General features: G+C 49.2%; 1 protein-coding gene across 1 annotated transcript in view; it reads left to right on the top strand.

The window, feature by feature from the left end:
* Window positions 1-17,327, top strand: part of SLC6A19 (solute carrier family 6 member 19) — a 254,175-nt gene that overhangs the window by 160,334 nt on the left and 76,514 nt on the right.

A 17,327-nucleotide genomic window follows, 5' to 3' on the forward strand; every position in this document is an offset into this window, starting at 1 on the left:
GGGGTGGAGTTGGATTCTAAACCCCAAACAGACTCTGCAGCACCGACTGCCCAAACCGACTGTCGCGTCGGCTATGCTGCTGAAGGCAGTAATGTGATGTGAATGTGTGGATCGAAGCCCACGTCGCAGCTTTGCAAATCTCTTCTATGGTGGCTGACTTTAGATGAGCCAGTGACGCCGCCATGGCTCTAACATTATGAGCCGTGACATGACCGTCCAAAGTCAGCCCGGCTTGGGCGTAAGAGAAGGAAATGCAATCTGCTAGCCAATTAGAGATGGTGCGTTTTCCGACAGCAACTCCCCTCTTGTTGGGATTAAAAGAAACAAACAGATGGGCGGACTTTCTGAAGGGGCGCGTCCGCTCCACGTAACAGGCCAGTGCTCTTTTACAGTCCAAAGTGTGCAACTTGCTTTCGCCCGGGCTCATGTGAGGAGGGGGAAAAAATGTTGGCAAGACAATTGACTGGTTCAGATGGAACTCCGACACCACCTTCGGTAGAAACTTTGGGTGCGTGCGGAGGACTACTCTGTCATGATGAAAGACAAGGAATGGTGCATGAACTACCAGGGCTTGAAGCTCACTGACCCTACGAGCTGAAGTAACAGCCACCAAGAAAATGACCTTCAAGGTCAAGTACTTCAGATGACAGGAATCCAGTGGCTCAAAAGGAGTTGTCATCAGCTGGGTGAGAACGACATTGAGATCCCATGGCACTGGAGGAGGTTTGATAGGGGGCTTTGACAAAAACAAACCTCTCATGAAACGCATGACTAAAGGCTGTCCAGAAATCGGCAAGCCATCAACATGTGAATGATAAGCACTGATTGCGCTAAGATGAACCTTGACCGAGTTAGTCTTAAGACCAGACTCGGATAAATGCAGAAGGTACTCAAGCAAGGTCTGTGCAGGACAAGAGAAAGGATCTAGACCGTTGCTGTCACACCAGACGGCAAACCTCCTCCATTTAAAAGAGTAACACTTATGTGTGGAATCTTTCCTGGAAGCAAACAGAACTCTGGAGACACCCTCAGAGAGACCAAAGGAGGCAACCTCTATGCTCGCAACATCCAGGCCGTGAGAGCTAGAGACCGGAGGTTGGGATGTAGAAGCGCCCCCTCGTTCTGAGTAATGAGGGTCGGAAAACAGTCCAATCTCCATGGCTCTTCTGACGAAAGTTCCAGAAGAAGGGGAAACCATATCTGGCGGGGCCAAAAAGGCGCTATCAGAATCATGGTTCCGTGGTCCTGCTTGAGTTTCAGGAGAGTCTTCCCCACTAAAGGGATGGGAGGATAAGCATACAGGAGTCCTGTCCCCCAAAAAAGGAGGAAGGCATCCGACGCTAGTCTGCCGTGGGCCTGGAGTCTGGAACAGAATTGAGGAACCTTGTGAGTGTCCTGGGAAGCAAAAAGATCTATCGATGGAGTTCCCCAAACTCGAAAGATCTTTTTGACAATAGTCATGTTCAAGGACCACTCGTGAGGCCGCATAACTCTGCTCAGCCTGTCGGCCAGACCGTTGTTTACACCGGCTAGATAAGTGGCTTGGAGAAACATTCCGTTTTGATAGGCCCATAGCCACATCTGCACGGCCTCCTGGCACAGAGGACGAGATCCGGTCCCGCCTTGCTTGTTGGTATAATACATTGCCACTTGATTGTCTGTCTGAATGAGAACAATTTTGTTGGCTAGCCGATCTCTGAAGGCCCTCAGAGCGTTCCAGATCGCTCGCAATTCCAGGAGATTGATCTGGAGATGCTTCTCCTGAAGAGACCAAGCTCCTTGAGTGTGAAGCCCATCTACATGCGCTCCCCACCCGAGGAGGGATGCATCCGTCGTCAGCACTTTTTGAGGCTGAGGAATTTGAAATGGGCGCCCCAAGACCAGATTGGATCGAATGGTCCACCAAGTGAGGGAATTGCGAAAATTGGTGGACAGCCGGACAACATCCTCTAGATTCCCTGTGGCTTGAAACCACTGAGAAGCTAGGGTCCATTGAGCCGATCTCATGTGTAGACGTGCCATGGGTGTCACATGAACTGTGGAGGCCATGTGGCCAAGCAATCTCAACATCTGCCGAGCTGTGATCTGCTGAGATGCTTGTACTTTGGAAACCAGAGACAGAAGTCTGTCTGCTCTGGGCCCTGGGAGATAAGCACAAGCTGTCTGTGTGCACAACAGAGCTCCTATAAATTCCAATTGTTGAACTGGGACGAGATGGGACTTGGGGTAATTGATGACAAAGCCCAGCATCTCTAGCACCTGAATAGTCATCCGCATGGACTGCAAAGTTTCTTGCGGGGAGGTGTTCTTCACCAGCCAATCGTCCAGATAAGGGAACACATGCACTCCCAGTCTGCGTAGCGACGCTGCCACAACTGCCAGGCACTTTGTAAAAACCCTGGGTGCAGACGCCAAGCCAAAAGGCAAAACACAGTACTGAAAGTGCTGTGATCCCAGCCGAAATCGAAGATACTTCCTGTGAGCTGGAAGTATCGATATGTGAGTGTAAGCATCCTTCAAGTCCAGAGAGCATAGCCAATCGTTTTTCTGAATCATGGGAAGAAGAGTGCCCAGGGAAAGCATCCTGAACTTTTCTTTGACCAGATATTTGTTCAGGGCCCTTAGGTCTAGGATGGGACGCATCCCCCCTGTTTTCTTTTCCACAAGGAAGTACTTGGAATAGAATCCCAGCCCTTCTTGCCCTGGTGGTACGGGCTCGACCGCATTGGCGCTGAGAAGGGCGGAGAGTTCCTCTGCAAGTACCTGCCTGTGGCAGGAGCTGAAAGACTGAGCTCTTGGTGGGCAATTTGGAGGTTTGGAAATCAAATTGAGGGTGTACCCGCACCGGACTATTTGAAGAACCCACCGATCGGAGGTTAAGAGAGGCCACCTTTGGTGAAAAAATTTTAACCTCCCTCCGACCGGCAGATCGTCCGGTACAAGCACTTTGACTTCGGCTATGCTCTGCTGGAGCCAGTCAAAAACCCGTCCCTGGTTTTTGCTGGGGAGCTGCAGGGGGCTGCTTCGGTGCCCGCTGCTGACGAGAGCGAGCAGGCTGGGGTCGAGCCTGAACCGGCTGACGGGAATAAGGAGTGTACCTACGATTTCTAGAAGCGTAGGGAGCACTTCTTTTCCCCTTAAAAAACTTCCTAGCAGTGGAAGTGGTTGCAGAAGGCGCCCGGCGGGAGAGAGAGTCCATAGCGTTATCACGCTGGTAGAGATGATCAATCATCTCTTCAACCTTCTCTCCAAAAAGGTGATCCCCCCGGCATGGGATATCTGCTATCTTCCGCTGAGTTCTTTCCTCCAGGTTAGAGGCACGCAGCCATGAGAGCCTGCGCATCGCTATACCTTGAGCGGAAAAGCGAGATGTCACATCGCAAGTGTCAAAAATGCCCCTGGACAGGAACTTGCGACACGCCTTCTGCTGCCTGATCACTTGGCGAAAGGGTTCAGCTTTCTCCTCAGGGAGTGTATCTACTAAACTCTCAAGTTGCCTCACAGAGTTCCGTAAATGCACACTCGTGAAGAGTTGGTAAGACTGGATTTTGGAAGCGAGCAGACCAGCCTGATACGCCTTCCTCCCAAAAGAGTCCAGAGTTGCAAATTCTCGCCCCGGGGGCGCCGAGGAGAAATTCCTGGAACTCTTGGCTCTTCTGAGGGCAGAATCCACCACCGCTGAATCATGAGGCAATTGGGTCTGCATGAGACTGGGTTCCCCGTGGATCCGATATTGGGACTCAACTTTTTTAGGGACGGTTGGACTAGAAAAAGGCTTCTCCCAGTTCCTCAGCATAAGTTCCTTAAGAGTCTCATGAAAAGGAACTGTGGCAGAAGATGAAGGTGGAGATGGATAGTCCAGAACCTCCAGCATTTTGGCTCTGGGCTCGTCCACAATTTCCACGGGGAAGGGGATGGCCTCAGACATCTCCCGAACAAAAGATGGAAAAGACAAGCTCTCGGGAGGAGACAGCTGCCTTTGTGGCGAGGGAGTGGAGTCAGATGGAATGCCTTGAGAATCCTCGCCAGAGAACTCCCCATGCACTCCTTCATCATCCTCGGATGAGGTATCATCAGAAGGGGCTAAAAGCTCAGACAGAGCCGCCCGAATCTGAGCCCGTCTCGACGAAGAGGCTTGATGGCCTCTATGATGGTGCCGAGAAGTTGATGGTCCCTGAGGCTCCGGGGAAGCTTCCTGCTCCGATGCCTCGGGAGAGTCAACTCGGGAAGTCAAAGACACCGGCACCGGAGGCGGCACCGGTGAGACAGACCTCACCACAGGCTGAAGGCCTGATGCAGGAACATCCGGCATCGGCAATGTCGACACCTTCGACGCCGTCGGCACCGGTGCCTCTGAAAGCATCGACACCGGCCCCGTCGACGCCGTCGGCACCGACAACCTCGATGCCGACTGCCACTGCTGCATCATGTTCATGAAAAATGGGAACATGGCCTGCATACTCTCATCCAGAGCTGGTGTCGGAAAAGGCTGCGGGGTCGGTTGAGGTGTCGGAGGCAAAGTCTGCTGAGGTTGGGGAGTGGGGACTCGGCTGCCAGCGACCCCACGCGTCGGAACCTCAGTAATAGAGGGAGAGCGATCCTCTCGGCACCGACGCTTCTCGGGTATCGAGTGTATCGATGACCCGGAGCTCCCGGTGCCGTGTCTCAAAGGAGATCGACGACGATGCTTCTTGGCCTTCGCCCGACGCATGTCATCGAGACTCCTCGGCACCGGAGAGGAGGACGTGGAATCCACACGTCTCCTCGGGGCCGGGTCCGACGCAGGACGGTCCCGGGGGGCCTGCACAGCAGGAGGCGCCGAGGCGGGTGGAGACCCACTCGATGCATCACTGCTCCCAGCGTGCATGGGTCTAATGGCAGCCTGTCCCCTGTCTCCCGGTGCCGACGCCTCCTTCGACGTCGACCTCGACGACGCCGGCCTCGAAGACATCATCCTCGACGGCACCGACTTCACCGGCACCGACTTGCCCGGCGCCGGTTTGGAGGGCGCCGACTTAGACGACGGCGCCGACGCCGAAGCACCGGGCCCAAAAATCTTTTCTCTCTGGGCGTCTCGAGAGAGCAGTGTCCGCTTCTTCATGGCGAGACACAATTTACAACTCTCCGAGCGGTGATCCGGCCCAAGGCACTGAATACACCACGAGTGTGTATCAGTGCCAGAGATGGCCCGATGACAGCGGGCACAAGGCTTGAAGCTGCTGGGCGTCTTCGTTGACATCTCGGGGAAAATTGTCCCTGCCAAATCAAAAGACGCGATTGTGTCTATAAAAAGATGACACAAAAAAAATCAAAGAAAAAAACGGGAAAATAACCCGACCGAGCGATTTAAATAAAATCGCAGGCTAAAAGAAAGGAAACTTAATAAACGAAAAAACTCTAAAATTAACTATAAAGGATACTTCCTTTTGATGAATCTTCACCTCCGGGCACAGGAGGAACACGAAGACGAAGGTCGAGCTCCGTGTCACCTCAGACGCGGAGAAGAAAAAACTGAGGAATGTGCCCGCGCGGCGGGCGGGAAAGTGGACGCGCGCATGCGCACTGCATCCGCCCGCGCGACGGGGGACATTTTTAGTTTTGTCATGGACTTTGCTGGAAAGTCCTCCGGGCCGACGTGACGTCACCCATCAGTGAGAATATTGGCCTGCTTGTCTTTGGAGAATATGCCCATGCATTCTGCTCTTTTTCCTGTCGGATACGTTGCCATGGCACAACTTGAAAGGCTGTGCACTGATTGGTTGGAGGAGTAGGGAAAACTGGGTGGGCCTAAGCTGTGATTGGGTGGAAGTTGTATTAGAGTAGGTGGGGTGCGCCTGAGGAGAGGATCCGATGTTTGCAGAAGGCTGACTATAGGATTCGCCAGTGCCGGAGGGAGAACGGTGCTTCAGGGCAATAAAGTGACCACGCGGACGGAGAGAGCGGGCAGGAGAGGCGCATAGGTGCCATTTTTTCTAAAAAAACTGTTTGGGGGAGCGACCGGTCCCCCTGCACCCCCCACCCCCCTAACTACACCACTGCTACAGGACCTTCCTCTGTTACAGGGACCATTGTTGCCTTGGCCACTGGTACAGCATGACATTGAGGGTGAGATCCTATGCTAGTGCACACAGGGGGCCCTTTTCACACTCCCCCCCCCTTCTATAGTATTTTTCATCCTCCCTTTTATGCAGTCACCCTTTCCCATGAGCTGCATAGTATGTTTAGCAGTACAAGTGCAGTCAACCTGGCATGCCAGGCCATCAACACATGATGCACAAAGTAGAGACACAGACACTGGTATGGCAAAACTAGTAAACTTTAGTATTTTAAAAACTATGTACAAACTGGGGGGGGGGGGGGGGGGGGGTGAGGATTATGTTGGACCCTTATTGAGGGTGGGCCTGATGCTCTGCTTCCCTTTGTATAAGCTGCAGCAGTAGAGCTAGCATTTAGGCCCCCATCTGCTGACTCAGTTCAGCAACCTCCTGCAGCAAGTGGGTTTGAATGCTAGCTACTTGCTGCAGGAGGTGCAGTACAGCAGGTATGCTGTCCTGCAGTGTGTGTGTGTGTGTGGATGCTGCTGATGTGTGTCCTCCTTCTCTGCTTCCTCCTCAAGTGGGGGCCTGTCCTCCCAGGGGTGTCCTGGGGTCCTGACACCTCCCACTCCCCCAGTTCAAGCAGAGCCGCCTGCTACTCCTGCTCCGGGGCCACCTGCTGCTCCTGCTGCCCTGTGTACGGAAAAGGCTTGCCCTTTAGATCAGCACATCCTACATGGCTTGCATAGTGCATCAGTTGACTGTCATAAGCCAGGGATGGGGAGAGGTGTGGTCAGTGATGATCTCTAGGGGATATGCCTGGCTTGTGAGATCCATGAGATGACAAGAAAGGAAACCCTGGAGGCTGGTCTGGCAAGAGGTACATGGGATGTATCGGCAGGGCTCAGTTATTCCTCACCAACATGTTTGGAGTTAGGTTGTGACTACGGTACCTGTATCCAAGGGTTGTGGGTTCAAGTCCCACTATGGCCACTTGTGGTGATGGGTTTTGTTTTGGGTGACTATTTCATTCAATGCCTTAAATTGATACTATCACATACACTACATGCAAATACCAGGACATCAGGCAGGAATATCAGGAAACAATATCCACCCCAGAAAGGAGGAATAGTTAGCCACCCTGATACCCTACAATAGGGGAAATGGATATGAGAAGGGGTAGTGATAGAACAGCTGAACTTAGGTAGTAACGTTTTGATGTCCCCTGCTATAGAGGTTGCAATATCAGTTTTGGTGGCTGGTGGCATGTGAGCAAGGGTTCCTCCTTCTCCCTTTCATTTCCATAGGTGGGGAGTTGGGGGAAACACATATGGGGTCTGTAGCCACAATCTAGAGAGGGTAGCTGCAACCTCAGTCCTTGATCTGGGCCAGAAATTTTATAGGGGTGCTCTGTTTGTGATATTTACATCGATCCATGAGGTGCCTCCACACACGCTGGATTACATCTGGGTTGTTCCGCCAGATGCACCAGTACCGGCGCCTCAGGGATTCAAGCTCCCACCAGATCCCAAATCACCTGTAAGACACAAGTTTGTACACCAGGGCCTTCACAGATATAATTCCTTTGGAAGCCAAGTTGTGCAATGGCCCTCACATTGCCACAGACAGATAGTACTGATGGGGGAGGGGGGGATTACATAGGCACAGGTGATATGTGAGGTGAGGTGCACATGGGGACAGAGGGTGCCTTTTCTGTGCAACATGTGTAGTATTGCAGGGATGTGAAAATAGTGAGTGATGGTGTTCCTTCAGGCATGTTGTGAGGAACCCCTGAGTTTCAGGGAAGAAGGGATCCGGGAGAGGAGCAAGATGGGTAGGTTTCATACCTGGGATTCCAACTACAAGTCCCAGGATCTTAGGGGCTCAGAAGCCACGCCCCCACGGAGGCATAAATTTCCCAAGAGCCAGAGAAGGGAGGAGGACTACAGTTCCCAAGAACCTCTGCAAAGCCCTGGGGGCAAGCAAAGGGAGCAGCAAGGGAACTACAAGTCCCAGGATCCCGAGGGAGAGGAGGGGGATTGGCTGAGGAGGAATAATCAGGAGGGACAGGACCAGCTGGGGACCATAAAGGGAGAGGAGCCCATGGAATGGGAGCTGGAGAAAGAGGTCGGAGAGGAGATCCAAGCCCAAGATGACTGGGGAAGTGAGCCCATGGAGATTGCTGCTGTAGTTCAGGTACAAGGGAAGAAGTTGAAAGGCTTCATAACAAACCTTCTTCAAGGCTGGGGAAAGCTTGGAGGAAAAGTTAAGCAGCTGTTCCACTCAAGGGGGAGAGAGGTGCCGTGCTGTAAAGCAGTGAATGATTTCAGCTGTGGCCAGAAGTCAGACCCGGCTGGAGAAACAGGTAGTGACTTGAGCTATGTCCAGAAGTCATGCTATGCTGGGGAAGCAGTGAGTGATTTAAACTGTGTCCAGAAGTGGTGACTTGAACAGTGTTCAGAACACTGCCATGCTGGTGAAACAGTGAGTGATTTAAAACTGTGTCCAGGAATTAGGCCATGTTGGTGAAACAGTGAATGATTTAAACTGTATCCAGAAACTGTGGCCAGTGGGGGGGGGGAAGGAACAAGGGGTGATATGTGCTGTAACCAAGGACTGTGTCTGGAAGAGGAAATGTCTTGGCCTTGCTGATGGAATAAAGCGGTTTTAAGCATATTTTTGGAGTCTGCTTCTGGGAGTGCTGTGTCCAGGGAAGGGACCTTCCAGGATCAGCCGAGTTCATACCTTCAGGATTGCCTGCTGACAATTTGCATGTCCTTTAGGGAGGTGTGAATAATGTTCACATCACTTATGTGACCAGGGGAGGGAGGGGTGCATGTGTGTGCATTCTGTCATGGCTACTCTGCATAGGTGATTGAAGGGGTGGTCTCCCTACTTTCTGGCTATTGGATGTGGACATGAATTGTATTAACGGATGTGGATGTGCACATATACAGTGCTTCTTTTGTAGGAAAAAAGGTACTGTACTCATTATGGGTAACCTTAGGGTGGGGTCACTATGTATGGCTCTGCCCATATAGTAACCACACCCCTTTTACCTGTCATGGAACATATAAACAGGCATCATTGAAAATATTACACCAGTATAGAAGAAAAATAACATGATATTTTTTTCATTATAAATAATTTATGTAAACTGTTACAGCTCCAGTATACCCAAAATGACAGGTGTGGTAGCCATGTTAGCCCACTTTTAAAGGTAACCAATAGAAATAAAACAAAAAAAAACATGGAAAAGAAAATAAGATGATACCTTTTTTATTGGACATAACTTAATACATTTCTTGATTAGCTTTCAAATGTAAGACCTTTGAAGTCAAAATGATTAAATATTTTGACACCCACCAGACAGGACTTAACAAAGATCTGGATTTTATAGCCCATTACAAAGCATAAAATTGTATTGCTTTGTAAATTGTATTGCTCTCCTGTCCCTCTGACTCTCACCTATCCACCCCCATCCTGTTAGACTGTCACTGAAATGCTTTGATGTTTCACTCATATATAATGTCATCTACCAACATTTGCTTATTTCTGATCTGACGAAGAAGAGCAACCTTTGAAAGCTAATCAAGAAATGTATTAAGTTATGTCCAATAAAAAAGGTATCATCTTATTTTCTTTTCCATGTTTTACTTTGTTTTATTTCTATTTATTACCCATAAAGACACAAATCAAATTAGCATACAGATCAGGAATTAGGAGAACAGTCTTGCCAAATCTGAAACACAATATGTTATCAAGATCTCAGGACCTAGCAAACAGATCCCTATTCATACACCTGGCTTTGCTGTCACACATGCAGAACAGAGATAGCCTCTCTTCAAATTCTTCAAAAATTAACCTGAAATCCTAAGCAGCCAGATTCTGCGTGCAGCACAATACCAGGAAAACAGCAAGCAACACGTTTCCTCCTATACAGTGCAAAATAAGACAGCAGATGTAAATTCTCAAATTGGACATATTCCAAACACTAAAATGAAAATAAAATGATTTGTTAAACTTGTTGTCTGGTGACTTCGTTTTTCTGATCATGTGGCTCCCAGTCTCTGATTCTGCTGCTCTCTGTTCTCTTAACTCTGTTTCCAGGGCTTCCTGTCCATTTATTTCTTTACTTTCCTCCTTTCATCTTCATTTCTTGCCCTACATCTTTAAGTAAAAGTTGGGTCCTCCACAGACTTGACTGGAGAAGGTATAGAGCGGATCCAGCTTTTGCCTATTTTCTCCAACTATGTGCAGTTTTTCTCCTCTCTTCCCTTTCCCTCATCTCTATCCATGTGCATCTTCTTTTTTTCTCTTCCATCCCCTCCATCCATGTCCATCACTTCTTCTCTCTCCCATCTCTTGCATCCATATCCAGCATTTCCCCTCCCTTCCATCCATGTGCATCTCCTTCCTCTCTTTCCTCCCCTCCATTCATGTCCAGCATTTCTCCTCTCTCCTCCCCTCCACCAATGTTCATCTCGTTTCCTCTCTCTTCCCTCCCCTCTATCCATGTCCTTCATTTCTACACTCCTGCTCTCTCCTCATCCATGCCCAGTAATTCTCTTTTGTCCTCATCCCCCCTCCATCCATCCATGTCCAGCAATTCTCGTCTCTTCCTTCCATCCATGTGCTTCTACTTCTTCCGTCTTCCCTCCCCTCCATGTCCAGCATTTCTCCTCTCTCTCCTGCCATCCCTTCCATGCATCCATCCATGTCCATCAATTCTCTTCTCTCCCCTGCCTTCCCCTCCATCCATCCATGTCCAGCAATTCTCCTCTCTCCCCTACTTTCCTCTCCATCCATGTCCAGCAATTCTCTTCTCTCCACTGCTCTCCTCTCCATCCATGTCCATCAGTTCTCTTCTCTCCCCTGCCTTCCCCCATCCATATATGTCCAGCAATTCTTCTCTCTCCCCTGCCCTCTCCCTCCATCCATGTCCAGCAATTGTATTCTCTCCCTAGCACTTCCCTCCATCCACCCACGCCCAGAAATTCTCTTCTGTCCCGTGCCCTCCCCTCCATCCATCCATGTCCAGCAATTCTCCTCTCTCCCCTACTCTCCTCTCCATCCATGTCCAGCAATTCTCTTCTCTCCCCTACTCTCCTCTCCATCCATGTCCAGCAATTCTCTTCTCTCCCTACTCTCCTCTCCATCCATGTCCAGCAATTCTCCTCTCTCCCTGCTATCCTCTCCATCCATGTCCAGCAATTCTCCTTTCTCCCCTGCTCTCCTCTCCATCCATGTCCAGCAATTCTCCTCTCTCCCCTCCCATCCATCTTTGTGCATCTTCTTCCTCTGTCTTCCCTCTCCTCCATCCATGTCCAGCATTTCCCCTCTCTCCCCTCCATACGTCCAGTATTTCTCCTCTCCCCTGCCATCTCCTCAATCCATCCATGTCCAACAATTCTTCTCTCTCCCCTGCCCACCTCTCCATCCATCCATGTCTAGCAATTCTCCTCTTTCCCCTGCTCTCCTCTCCATCTATGTCCAGCAATTCTCCTCTCTCCCCTGCTCTCCCCTCCATCCATGTCCTTTAACTCTCTCCTGCCGTCCTCTCCATCCCTGACCAGTGACTCTCCTTTCTTTCCTGCCCTCCCCTCAATCCATGTTCAGCAATTCTCCTCTCTCCCCTGCTCTCCTCTCCATCCATGTTCAGCAATTATCATCTCTCCCCTCCCATCCATCTTTGTGCATCTTCTTCCTCTGTTTTCCCTCCCCTCCATGTCCAGCATTTCTCCTCTCTCCCCTCCATACAAGTCCAGTATTTCTCCTCTCCCCTGCCATCCCCTCAATCCATCCATGTCCAACAATTCTTCTCTCTCCCCTGCCCACCCCACCATCCATCCATGTCCAGTGACTCTCCTTTCTTTCCTGCCCTCCCCTCCATCCATGTTCAGCAATTCTCCACTCTCCCCTCACCTCTCCTCCATCCATGTCCAGTGACTCTCCTCTCTCTCCTGCCCTCCCCTCCCATCCATGTCCAGTGATTCAGGAGAAGCCAAGTCCTTGTCTCCCCAGGACCGGAACTGGGACACTCCCTATCTCTCCCACTAACACTCTTGTCCCTGTGCAATTTTATAAGAAGAAAAAAACAAGTCCTTTACTCTCCTGATATCTGATCCTCTGCGCTGACACCAGAACATCCCTGTGTCGTGTCCCGTGCTTGAGGAAGAAAAGTTACATCAGAAGGAGGTTAGGCCATGGCATAGAGAAGTTCTGGTGTCAGTGCAGCAGATCAGGTCTCAGCTGAGTAGTAAGTGCACCTTGCGGACTTGGTTTCTTCTTCTTATATTTATTTTATTTAGATTTTGCTCACACCCTTTTTCAGTAGAGCTCAAGTGAGTTACATTCAGGTACACTGGATATTTCTCTGTCCCAGGAGGGCTCACAATCTAAGTTTGTACCTGAGGAAATGGAGGGTTAAGTGACTTGCCCAAGATCACAAAGAGCAGCAGCAGGATTTGAACTGGCCACCTCTGGATTGCAAGACTGGTGCTCTAACCACTAGAAACGAAAAATACAAAAGGTGGGAAAAGAAGCCAGGCTATCCAAAGAATGGAACCAAATGATCTTTACTTAAAACAAAGTTTAATAATCTTTCAAAACAATAAAATATAACAATAACACATTAAAATTGACTCGACACAACGTTGTGTTTCGGCCGAATGGCCTACATCAGGAGTCTCACTTTGTCTTGTCTTCCAGGTATCCGTAGAGGAAGAAGCCCAAATGGATGGATGCGAACACAAGGGTGTAGATAATGAAACGGAAAATGCAGGAACTCCAGAAAGGCTCCAGCTCTTGGCCTAGAAATTGGGTCTTTGTTACTAATAGGGGTAAAAAGCAAAGTGAACCCCTAAAAGTAGTCCTACAACCACCTTACATTGGCAGCCAATCAACATAGCATTGTGAAGTTTGCTGAGTAAGCTTGGGAAGCATTTATGTAAGGTGGTTGTAGGACTACTTTTAGGGGTTCACTTTGCTTTTTACCCCTATTAGTAACAAAGACCCAATTTCTAGGCCAAGAGCTGGAGCCTTTCTGGAGTTCCTGCATTTCCGTTCATTATCTACACCCTTGTGTTCGCATCCATCCATTTGGGCTTCTTCCTCTACGGATACCTGGAAGACAAGACAAAGTGAGACTCCTGATGTAGGCCATTCGGCCGAAACACAACGTTGTGTCGAGTCAATTTTAATGTGTTATTGTTATATTTTTATTTGTTTTGAAGATTATTAAACTTTGTTTTAAGTAAAGATCATTTGGTTCCATTCTTTGGATAGCCTGGCTTCTTTTCCCCCCTTTTTATTTTTCGTTTCACGCCTCGTGGGGATCTATTGAGTTCTCCACTTTTTGGTGGATTCTCTTTAGGCTCTAACCACTAGGCCACTCCTCCACTCCATTTACTATGTTATAGAATTGCACCAGAGTATTAGCGGGACAGAGAGAAGGCAACCCAGTCCCGGATCTAGGGAGTATGGAGGGGCGAGAGGGATGTCGGGTACGTCACATGGGAGGGAAGTACTGTGTCTCCCACTGCCTTGGGCACTGCCCACTTGCCTGAATGGTCAGTCCACCCCGAGAGGAAACAGGAGGTTAAAAAGATGCTGGTACACAAACAAAGCCCTGTTTTGAGTACTCCTGAATGAGGAGGAATTCAGTAAGAGCTTGGATTGGTGGGGGTGGTCTTACATGTGCTGCAACCATGTCCCAGTGCTGGTACATTCATGGGGCTGTCATGGGGGGGGGGGGGGTTGCCATTGATGGACACTTACCTTGCAAGGGTATCTCTTATTAGGGTCCAGGTCCTTATGGAGGACATTCCTGGGAGGCAGGTGGTGTTGCTATTTAAACAGGCCACCATTTGTGCCTTATGCAGAGCTCAATTAGCAGCTCTACTTCAGCCACACTATAATTAGGCTCATGCCTTAGTGCCATTGTGCTCTCTGAATGAACGTTCTTCCACGTGCAGAGCCTCATATGGACACTTTGCACGTGGAAAGGACATCCTACCATGCATATTTTCCAATACTCGTGGGGACATCTGTGCACGATAGACATTCTTGCAGACTCAGGAGTAATGTCAGGAAGTATTTTTTCACGGAGAGGGTGGTGGATACATGAAATGCCCTCCCGTAGGAGGTGGTGGAGATGAAAACAGTAATGGAACTCAAACATGCATGGGATAAATACAAAGGAATCTTGTTTAGAAGGAATAGATCCACAGAATCTTAGTGGAAATTGGGTGGCAACACCGGTAATTGGGAAGCAAAACCAGTGCTGGGCAGACTTCTACAGTCTGTGACTGGATCGTGACTGAATAGATATGGATGGGCTGGAGTGTAAATTTTAAGGGGCTTTGACGTTAGCTTCAGAACTTTTACAACAAGTACAGTGCTGGGCAGACTTCTACGGTTGGTCTGTGCCCTGAAAATGGCAAGGACAAATCAAACTTGGGTATACCTATAAAGTATCATATACTATGTAAAACGAGTTTATCTTATTGGGCAGACTGGATGGACTGTACAGGTCCTTATCTGCCATCATTTACTATGTTACTATCCTGCTTATAATTGAAAGAGAAAAATGCCTATATTTCGACCCAAATTGGGAGATGGGCGTTTTTCTGGCAAAGGCGCCCAAATCGGTATAATCGAAAGCCGATTTTGGGCATTTCCAACTGCACTCCGTCGCGGAAACGAATAAAGTTGTCAGGGGCGTGTCGGAGGTGGGACTGGGTGTGGTTAGCAGCCGAGGAGAGATGGGCGTCTTTAGTTGATAATCGAAAAAAAAGGCATTTTTACCGCGATTTTGGGTCACTTTTTTTGGACCCTTTTTTTTCATGAACAAGTCCCAAAAAAGTGCCCCAACTGACCAGATGACCACTGGAGGGAATCAAGGATGACCTCCCTGGACTCCCCCAGTGGTCACTAACCCCTCCCACCAAACAAAAACACTTTAAAAACTTTTTTTCCCAGCCTGTATGCCAGCCTCAAATTCCATACCCATCTCCATGACAGCAGAATATGTTCGATCCTCTCACAGCCTTTCCCTGGCTTAGCTGTGGCTCTCAGGTGCACTACAGGGTCACATCAGCATTGCATTGTGGTGGGTGTAGGGTATGGGCTCCGTGATTTCATTAGCTTGTGTTACAGTCTCACGATGTTGGTAGTTGGTAGGCTCTTCTCCCATGGTGCTTTCCCCCTGCCTACTGGGTCAGAGTGTGCCTTGTTGTGTTTCCGGTAGTCCATGAGGTAGTGGCCATTTTTGTAAGCCAGTTTTAGATCCCTTCCATGTGTTAGCCACGTTAGAGAACTTAGTTCTTACCTTGAATGTGGCTGAAAGAGGGCATTGTACAGCATTCTGCCAGCTCTGACCACGGAGACTCGTTGCTAGTGGTGGGGCAGAACCTCTGATCTGCAGTTAACTGTGAGTAAACGCGGTTATTCCAATAAAGGACGTTTTCGGAGAGATTAGTCTTCAGGTGTCAACTGTGTGCCAATGTTATACAGCAGTAACAAGTCCTAGAGGCCTGCGTGTATGCAGGTCCCTGGAGCACTTTTAGTGGGTACCACAGTGCACTTCAGGCAGGCAGGCAGACCCAGGCCCACCCCCCTCCCACCTGTAACACTTGTGCTGGTAAATGGAAGGCCTCCAAAACCCACTGTACCCACATGTAGGTGCCCCCTTCACCCCTAAGAGCTATGGTAGATTGTAAGCTCCTTTGACTATCCTTCTTTGTTAAACTGTACAGCGCTGCGTAACCCTAGTAGCGCTTTAGAAATGTTAAGTAGTAGTAGTGGGTAGTGGGTTTTGGGGAGGGGGAGGGGGGTTGGGAGCTATGCATGTGGGAGCTTTTTCTGAAGTCCACCGCACTGATCTCTAGGGTGCCCAGTTGGTGTCCTGGCATATCAGGGGGGCCAGTGTACTACGAATCCTGGCCCCTCCCACGACCAAATGGCTCGATTAGGATTATTTTTTGAGCTGGGCGTTTTTAGTTTCCATTATCGCTAAAATAAAACAAACGCCCAGCTCAAAAACGTCCATTTTTTCGAAAATACGGTTCGGCCCGCCCCTTCACGGACACATTCTCGGAGATAAACGCCCATGGAGATAGGCGTTTCCGTTCGATTATGCTCCTCCATGAGATCTATATGCATACAATGGAAGCAGTACATGCAAATCAATCTCATGTATATTTATGGTTGTGGCCCTTGAGGACAGTGGTTGCCCTTCCCTAGTCTAATCTTACACTGCTAACCAGCAGCTGCAGAAAAGAGAGAGCAGAGCTGCCAAGGGGCTTGATCTTTGAAAGGGAGATTTAAGCCATGCCCCAGCTCTGTTCCTTTATGCCCTGCCACTCCCCCAGACCCATCCACCCCACTTCCTGGCTCCACTCTGACACACCTCAGCCACAGCACAAACAAGCTGCCTCCCCCTCAGGCAGCAGGAGATTTTTTTGTCAGCTGTTGTCGCAAGACTGATTCTGCGGTAGCAGGAGATTATGTCTTAATGTATCTTCTGCTGCCGATGGAAGGGGAGGCTACTCAGCGCAGTAGTGTATATAGGACAGAGTGGGGCCTGGGAGTTAAGATTAAGATGGGTTGCCTAAACACCATTTCTCCCAAGGTAGTGGGAATGAGGGATGAGGGGGAAACCCCTTCAGAGCTCCAGTAAGCAAACCCTGCAAAAAGTAGACACATTCCAGACCTATATAGGAAATCTGTATAAGTAATAGAAATAGAAACTGAAAGATATCAGAGATGCACATTTCCCAAAGCTGATACATTACAATGAATAAATTTAGAAAAAAAATACCATTTTTCTATCTTTGTTGTCTCAGCATTGCTTTTGTCCAAGTGCTCTTTTTTTTTTTTGTTTGCTTTTCTGTTTTTTCTTAACTCTCTTTCCAGGGTCTCTGTCCTTTTGACATTTCTCTATGTCCACCATTTATCCTTCCTGTGTTTCCCTCGCCCTATTTCCTCCTTTGTCCAGTATTGCTCCGCTGTGTCCATGTCCCTAAGCTAACCTCCATGCTTGGCATCTCTTCTCTGTGTTTGTCCCTCTCCATGTCCAGCTTCTTCTTTTTCCCTTCCTTTCCTCCTTAACCTCCCTACCTTGGCATCAGCATGTCTCCTCCTTTCTCTCTCGTGCTACTCCTGCCCCCCCCCCCCCCCCCCACTGAGCCAGCATAACCCATTGCTGTTCTTCATAAGTATTTCCCATCTTTGAGGACTTACAGAATAGGGAATATAACTTTTCAACAATTCTGAAAACGTCACAACCTG

The sequence above is a fragment of the Microcaecilia unicolor genome, chromosome 1, assembly GCF_901765095.1.
Source record: "Microcaecilia unicolor chromosome 1, aMicUni1.1, whole genome shotgun sequence".
NCBI lineage: Eukaryota > Metazoa > Chordata > Amphibia > Gymnophiona > Siphonopidae > Microcaecilia > Microcaecilia unicolor.